This window comes from Jaculus jaculus, chromosome 7 (assembly GCF_020740685.1).
Source record: "Jaculus jaculus isolate mJacJac1 chromosome 7, mJacJac1.mat.Y.cur, whole genome shotgun sequence".
NCBI lineage: Eukaryota > Metazoa > Chordata > Mammalia > Rodentia > Dipodidae > Jaculus > Jaculus jaculus.
Genome location: NC_059108.1, coordinates 120,633,662 through 120,642,577, shown reverse-complemented (window position 1 = coordinate 120,642,577; position 8,916 = coordinate 120,633,662).

Here is an 8,916-nt window from a genome sequence, read left to right as displayed (position 1 = left end):
GCTCATGCATGCTCATGTGCCAGGGTCTCTTGCTGCTACAAACAAACACCACTTTTGGTCTGGCTTTACATGAGTACTGGAGAAACAAATTCAGGCTGGCAAACTTTACTAACAAGTACCTCTAACTGCTGAGCCATCTTTCCAGATCTGTATTTATATACTTTTAGAATGTGAATGCACTGACCTCGCATGTTTGTGTGTATGTATGTATGCATGTATATATTTATATGCACATATGCATCACTGAGCATTGAACTTATGGCTTGAAAGTGCCAGGCAAGCACTCTATCATTGATGTGACTTTATGTTTATTTTATAGGCCATCCAACCTTTCACAGTTCAAAATTATCAGGAGTAGCCAAACATTTTTGTTACTCACAGTTGTTTCTACCCAGACATCTTAGATAGCTACCATGGCTTGTGTGTCCCTGAGGCAATGCTATTCTGTGCAAACCATAGTTCATGCTTTAAATGAAGAAGCACAGCCAGAGCCTCATGGAAAGGGACTAAACCAAGTATGAGTTGAGCATCTCTAATCCAAGCATCCAAAATCCAAGATGCTTCAAAATCCAAAACTTGTTGAGTGACAACATGATGCCACAAGTAGAAAATTCCACACCTGACCTTGTGTTTCAGGACACAGTCAAAATGCAAGTGCACTAAAAATATTTCATAATATTACTTCACGCTGTCTATATAAAGTGTTTATGAAACAGAAATGGTTTTCTGTTCATACTTGGGTGTTCTCTTTAAGATCTCTTATGCCATATAAGCAAATATTCTAAAGTCTGAACAATACAAAACCTGAAAGAGTTCTGGTCCCAAGTGTTCTGGGTAAGTGAAAATTGTTGTGCAATCTCCAGTCTTCTCAGTGAAGGCTGCTTTATGGCCATGCTAACTCAAAATCCAGAAGAATGAGAGTTAAGTAAGCAACTGGATACATTGGTGATGGACATTTTACTGTGGCTATCTGGAATGAAGTTAATTTTGTTTCTATATTCTATTTTCTGAATTATGAAAAAGCCATTTTTCTTTTTCCTTGCACTCCTATAATCTACAAAACCTTAGCCAACACTGCTTTTGTAAGTTCGCATGAAATGTTTAAAATACCTGACTCACACTGTGTCCTTAAATTTCAGGAATTCTTAAAGGTCTCCACAACTGTTGCAGTCACCTTTTCATTGCTGCACAAAGCTCTCCGCCAAAAGCAGCTTATGGGATAAACGGTTTGTTTTGACTTACAGACTCAAGGGGAAAACTTCATGATGGCAAGAGAAAATGAGGCATGATCAGAGGCTGGACATCACCTCTTGGAGAACGTCAGGTAGATAACAACAGGAAGAGAGTATGCCAAACTCACACTGGCAAGCTAGAGCTAATACACCGTCGCGGTCTACCTCCAGCAGCGCTCCTCCTTTGGCAAAGCTCCACCTCCCCAAATAACTGTCAGCCGGGGACCAGCCACTCAGAATACATGAGTTCCATAATAATTCAAATAACCCCATCTTTTATAGTAATATAGTTATTTGCAGAATGGTGTGTGTGTGTGTGTGTTCATGTATGTGTGTGTGTGAGAGAGAGAGGGAGAGAGAGAGAGAGAAACAGGGTCTTTTGTTGTTCACTGCTGTGTTTCCCAGGCTAGTTGACCTACAAGTGTATGGGGGATTCTTCTGTCCCCCCCTCTCTGTCACTGTAAGTACACTAGAATTGCAGACTCTCATACTACTTGTGTCCAGTTTTCAATGGGTTCTGGGGATTTGAACTCACACCTGTGCAACAATCACTTTATCCACTAAGACATCTCCTCAGGCCATATTAGCCTAATTTTGATGAGAACTGGTACTCTTATAACAGGATGCTAAGGGTCTAGGAAAGTACTTGTGCCCCAAACACTAAGTTAATTTCTAATTTTAATCAAAGAATTGAATAAAAAAGGAGACTGAGAAGGATAATTATTAAGCTATTATATTTATTGAGGGAAGTACAGAGCCAAGGAAAGGCACTTCCATGGTTAGAGATCCCACATGAAAGGCCTGGGGGGGGGGAAGCATGAAAAGAAAAAAGAAAGTTCAAGGAGCTCCTGCCACGTAGGGAGCTGGAAGGGTTTAAGGAGTCAGTGTAGATAGTAAAGGATAGGGTCCCTCTGGCTGGAAAGAAAAACCCACAGCTGGAAGTTCCCAAGTGATAGAGCGCCTGCCCTCCCCTTGCAAAGGTATTTATGACCTTAGGGTGGTGGGTTGTCTTCCAGCTCAGGTGAACCAGAGGGTAGTTGGTTAGGGCTAAGGGCCATCTCAGGAAGAAGTCAGCCTTGGCACCAAGTTCCAGGGGCTGAACTTGACCCAGCACAGTGTTTAAATCCTATGAAAGACCTCCCTCCCAGTAGGGGTTCTGATTGTGGAAAAATAGGTCTCCAGAGAACTAGGCAAGATATGAGAAGTCAGATCATCTTTGATTTCTAGCAAGTGCAAACTTTCCTGCACTTTTCACCTTTAGAGGTCCAGTCACCCTAACTCTACACCACCCCCCCCCCAGTCTTTTCACCAGGATATACTTAGACAAATTGACTGGGCATCCAAGTTATCTTAAGTGTCATATTTGAGAATTATGGTCTGTTAATCAGATAAAGAATGGTGTTGCTTTGGGTAATAAATGCTAACAGTACTCATGAGTCATTTTCCTAGCAGACTAGCAATTTTAAGATCTTAAAGTAAGAGAAATTCACCCAAATACCTCAGTTCTGTGGGTGATGTTTGGTGGAATTCTTCTCTTGGGATTAGTGTCCTGACCTTAAGGTAGTAAGTAGAAGAGACCTTAGAATCCATCTAAGGTTGAAAGACTTTGAAATGCACCTAAAAGATGAGTGGATATTTTCCTTGAAAAGCTATGTATATGACACGTAGTAATGGCTTATCTGATCCTATGTTGGACTCTTCAACTCTCTGTCATGAAAATAAAGTGAGAGTAATACAAATAATTCTTATCTGTAAACATGCAAACTAGTTCTGTTTGGTAGAAGAATAGTCACTCTCTATCCCCATTTTCCATTTCTTTTCCATTAAGGAAAAAGCCAGTCTTACTTTTATTTTTAAGTTCATTTTATGACCTGCATATGTCTCCATTCTTTAAATTCTCCTTTGAACTATTTGTAACATCCTACTGATTTTCTGATTAACAAGATAAAATATTTGATACATGTTCACTTTATGACAGTCATGGTTTTCTTTTTAAAAATTGTGCATTCACATGTAAGATTCCTTACTTTATTCTTTTTTTTTACTTTATTCTTGAGGTATCAACATCTATTATATCTATTGCTAACATATAATTATGAAAGTGTTAAATTGTCAACAGTTGATTGGTTGACATGATGTTAGTTTAGTAGACATTCAATTAGGCATATATGAAATTTTGCTTCCTGTCTCGGAATTAATAATTTAATTGTAGGCTCAAACATTTTGTAGATACTTGACAAGCTCTTAGGCCCTAGGCATGTGCCTATGAGGGAAAATCAATAAAGTAACTGAGCAGTTATGGAGCACATATTCACTGAACGAATGTGTGAACTACAAGTCATATCTACCATTGTGTGTTACTTCTCAGGTACAGCACACTCATATACATCCCAGAAATGTGGAAAACAATATAAGAATCAAATTAGGTAGTGAGATTTGTTGGGAATTACTATAATTACTACTCTTTGATGGGTGAAGCACAAGCTAAATGAGTTTGAACACCTTGCCAATGCCAGAGGCAGTATTCAAATCCAGGTCTCTGTACTTGAAGGAGACACAGGAGAAAGCTAGCTTCTTTTAGGCAGTTTTAGTTAGGAAGAAGAGCCCAAAGAAAGAACCAGAAGATGCCAACCTGCCCTGGCAGGAATGGAATTCATGTGTAATCCAGGTTCATCCACAATACTTTAAGTGGCCTCTGTGGTCCAGCACACTACCTAGATGGGATGGCCTTTGAGGTTAGCCCTTTGAATTTGCAAACCAGTCAGGTCTTCCCCTTACATACCTGAGGCTGATAAAAGAATCCTTTTTGAAAAAAAAAAATATTTATTTATTTATTTTTCATTTGAAAGAGATAGAAGGAGAGAGAGAGAAAGAGAGAGAATGGGCATGCCAGGACCTCCAGCTACTACAAATGAATTCCAGATGCATGCACCACCTTATGCATCTGGCTTATGTGGATCCTGGAGCCTTGAACCTGAGTCCTTAGGCTTTGTAGGAAAGTACTTTAACCACTAAGCCATCTCTCCGGCCCAAGGACCCATTGTTAATTGATTATAAAGGCTTGTCCATGCTGACCTCTGCCCTGTGATCTCCGTGTGGACACATGTAAATCTGGCCTTCCCCTCTCCAGCCTGGCACGGAAGACGGGGGCACTGTTTCCTGGCCTGGGTAGTTATCTGCTTGTCTCCATCTGACTCATGCTTTGGGGAAACTTCTCACTTTAATTACATGTATGATTCTTCTCTAATCTCTGAGTCTACAGTGTATTTATCCCCTTTATACTTTAGATATACCACATGGGTGTTTTCTCTAAACTCTGCGCCTGCCACCTGTGTCATTTCTCTAAATTCATGGTACCTATGGGTGTAACTCTCTTTCCTACCCATTTCTTATCTGAATTTCTTAGTCTCAGCTTTGGTATTTTCTCTACTCTACTATTTATTTTTTAAAAATACTTACATTTATTTATTTGCAAGCATAGAGAGAGAGAGAGAGAGCGTGTGTGTGTGTGTGTGTGTGTGTGTGTGTGTGTGTGTGTGTGTGTGTGTGTATGGTGTACCAAGGCCTCTAGCCTACTGCAAACAAACCCCGGATGCATGCACCACTTTGTGCATCTGGCTTTCCATGGGTACTGGGGAATTGAACTTGGGTTGTTAGGTTTTGCAGGCAAGTGCCTTAACTGCTGAGCCATCTCTCCAGTCCCTCTCTCCTCTTCTTCAGCCATCATCACTTGCTGTCTTAACTTTCCTGCATGGGGAGGCTCAGGGTAGATGCTGTGCCTTCCACATGAGGGCGTGTTTCTTCTAAATCTCTCGACATAAGCTTCGAGGTCCTATTCTCTTCCACATGCTTGTGGCTTTGCTCCAGCTTTTTTCTAGACCTCCATTTCTCTTAAACAAACCTCAAGGACTATAGCGTGCCTTCCACAGGAGTGCGTGTTTCTTCTAAATCTCTCTACGCAGGCTCCTGGGTCCTATCTTCCACGTGTTTGTGACTCTGCTTCTGCCCTTTCCTAGATCCAAACTTTCCCTAAATGAACCCCACAATTCTACCAATTTTTATTTCTCCCTAAGTAAACTTGATAATCCCTAATTTATCCTTCTTGAGTGCATTTTAATAAATTTTGTTATAAATAGGATAAAGACCCAGAACTGGGCTTCATAAGTTTTGGGAGACCCCTCCTAAACTCCAAAATCCTGCATCAGCTTTCCATGGCCCTGGTATAGTAATGGGTTCTAATGCCTCTCCTGGTGAGGTCACCCATCAAGATGATTTTTTTTTTTGGTGTTTTTTGTTTGTTTGTTTGTTTTTTGAGGTAGGGCCTTGCTTTAGCCCAGGCTGAGATGGAATTCACTAGGTAGTCTCAGTGTGGCCTTGAACTCACGGTGATCCTCCTACCTCTGTCTCCCAAGTGCTGGGATTAAAATCATGTGCCACCACAGCCAGCAAGACGATTTTTTTTTTCTTCTCTCCAACCCCATTTCCCATGTATCCTAAGATGATATTTTACTAGGGAACACAGTGATCCCAACCTTGGATTTCAAATCTTGAAGCCAAGGATAGGCCTGGCTCCACTAGGAGCAATGTGTTCCTGAGCACATTACTTTATTATATTAAGAATTTGATCACATCTTCCCCTAAGGGTGTTGGGAAGGAACATGAGATAATACACATGACAAACTTGGATAGTTTGTGGCACAAAGTAAGTGCTCCAATAATCAATGGCCAGGCCACACCACAGGGGCCTCCAGATCTCTGGTGACCCCAGCACAGCCTCTGAGGGGGCAGTGAGGGACAAAGGAATGGGATTAGGAAAAAGGAAATGGTGAAGAGAAGCTGTGATTTGCTTGATGACTTGCAGTTTGTAAGAAAACAGCTGGGCATGGTAGTATGAGTGTAATCCCAGTGCTCAGGAGATGCGGCATAAGGATCAGAAATTCAAGTTCATATTCTGCTACATAGTGAGTTTGAGGCCAGACCAGACTACATGAGATCTTGCCTCAAAAAATTAAAAAAAAAAAAATGTCTCTTTTAGTTTTACAGTTGAGCTCATGGTTTGAAGTAAGACTGTACAATCTGGTGAACAACTTCAGTAAATTCAAATCAGAAAGCTACAGGGAGCTTGCAGAAGGGAATGGAAGTAAAACTCTACCACGTCCCAATATGAGCAGCCCACTCCTAAGCAGGTTGCAAATATGCCTGAGCTCTTGCTGTCCTGAGTCTCAATTCTTCTCCTCCAGGGCTCGGACATGTGGGGATCCAGCCTACCCTGAGCCAAAAGCTCAAGCCTGGCTGTCAGTCTCTGCTCTTGAGAAAGTTATTTGTCAACAAATGGAGTCAAGCCTGCCAAGGGCTTTGTGCAGTGTGCAATACACCTGCCTCTAATGTGCAGCAGAACCGGAAATTCCGCTCAATCAAAGGGGCTGAAGCACCAGTCACCTGCCTAACTCCATGTCCCTCCCGGCTCTGTTACTTTCCTCCTCAGCCTTTTGTCTTGAGTCATCACCTTGGGTTCCAGCAACACTAGGGCTGGTAGATGAACATCAGTACAAGTGTCCAAAACTACCTCAACACAAGGAGCCTTAAGAGACAGATAAAACACACACACACACACACACACACACATCATTTTAAAAAATATTTTTCTTGAGAGAGAAAGAGGGAGAGAGAGAGAAAAAAAGAATGGGTGTGCCAGGGCCTTTCAGCAGCTGTGAATGAACACCAGATGTATTTGCCCCACTGTGGGTGTGCATCTGGGATATGGAGATTCGAATATCAAACAGGAGTCCTTAGGCTTCTTAGGCAAGTGCCTTAACTACTAATCTATCTTTCCAGCCTTGAAATATTTTTTATTTATTTAAGAGAGAGAGAGAGAGCAACTGGGAGAAAAAGGCAGGTAGAGAGAGAGCATGGGTGTGCCAGGGCCTCTGGCCACTGCAAATGAACTCCAGATGCATGAGCCACCTTGTACATCTGGCTTACAGGGATACTGGGGAATCAAATCTGGATTCTTAGGCTTAGCAGGCAAGCACCTTAACCACTAAACCATCTATCTAGCCCCATTACACATGATGAGTTTTTATTTATTTATTTATTTTTCTTTTCAAGGTAGGGTCTCACTGTAGCCCAGGTTGAACTGGAATTCACTATGTAGTCTCCAGATAGCCTCGAACTCATGGTGATCCTCCTACCTCTGCCTCCAGAGTGCTGGGATTAAAGGCGTGCGCCACCATGTCTGGCCACATGATGAGTTTTACTGAGGGCTATACTGTGAGCAGGAATGCTCATTTTGTAGAAGCTGGATTGTTCTCTATAAATGTGCAGTATATGAACTGAGATCAGACCAACCTTGACCAACATTGCTAAAATATTCACACTTTTCACCTCATTCCCCAATTCTTCCTCTATTTTGACCTTAAACCACAAGTCTGTTTGGTGAAGTTGGACTTGGGGGTCACTGAACCCCTTTATCTGTTCCTCTTTCTCAGTGTGGCCACATTAATGAAATATTCTTTCTCTACCCTTCACCATTGACTGTTTTTTAATTATCATATTGAGATAAGTGTCTGCGCTTAGTCTGTTGGGATAGTGGAAGCTAGGGCTTTTACCCTAAACCTGTGGTAACATACCACTGAGTCTTCAGTTGCTTTTGTGGACCACTACAGCCTCAGCTAGCTACGCTGTTTTGTGAAAGGACAACTCTTGGTAGGTGCTAACTTCCTAAGGGAGACAAACCAGGTGGAATGAGATGACAGCAGGGGTCTTCTTGCCTCACTTCTGAGTGAGTGGGATTATCACCTGTGTCATTATTGCCACACTGACCTTACTCAATGATTGTTCTTTTTGTGATTGTTATTGCTGTTTGTTTGTTTGTTTGAGGTCTCACTGTAGCCTAGGCTGACCTGGAAATCACTCTGTAGTCTTAGGGTGGCCTCAAACTCATGGCAATCCTCTTACCTCTGCCTCCTGCGTGCTGGGATTAAAGGCATGTGCCGCCATGCTCAGCTCACAGTTTGTAACAGCCACGCATCAAATATGCATGCCATCCCAGCATTCTGGAGGCTGAAGCATGAGGATTAAGAAGTCAAGCCCAGGCTGGACTACCTGGTGAGGCTCTGTCTCAAAAACAGACAAACAAATAGTTTGGGACAATATTAATTTGTTTTTCATTGCTGTGACCAAAATATCTGACAGAAATGATTTAAAGGAGGAAGTGCTTATTTTGGCTCACAGTTCTGAAGTGTACAGTCCATCGTGGCAGGGAAGGCATGACAGGCAGAGTGGGTCCATGGCAACAGAAGTATGTGGCAGAGCCGTTTTAAAGGAAGCCAGGCCTGGAAGCAGAGAGAGTATGGTGAGAAGGAATCAGGAATAATATACCTCCAAGGACCCATCCCCAGTGACCTACTTCCTCCAGCCAAGGCCCCTCCTCCTAAAAGTTCTACAGCCTCCAACATAGCACCACCAGCTGGAGAACAAGATTTAAGACACATGAGTCTATGGGGAGTGCCTCAGATTCAAACCATAATAGTGATGGAAAACTAGGAGGGAAGTGGTGGGGGAGACACATCACCAGGTATGGTATAATTAAGAAGACACTGGGGGGGCTGGAGAGATTGCTTAGCGGTTAAGCGCTTGCCTGTGAAGCCTAAGGACCCCGGTTCGAGGCTCGGTTCCCCAGGTC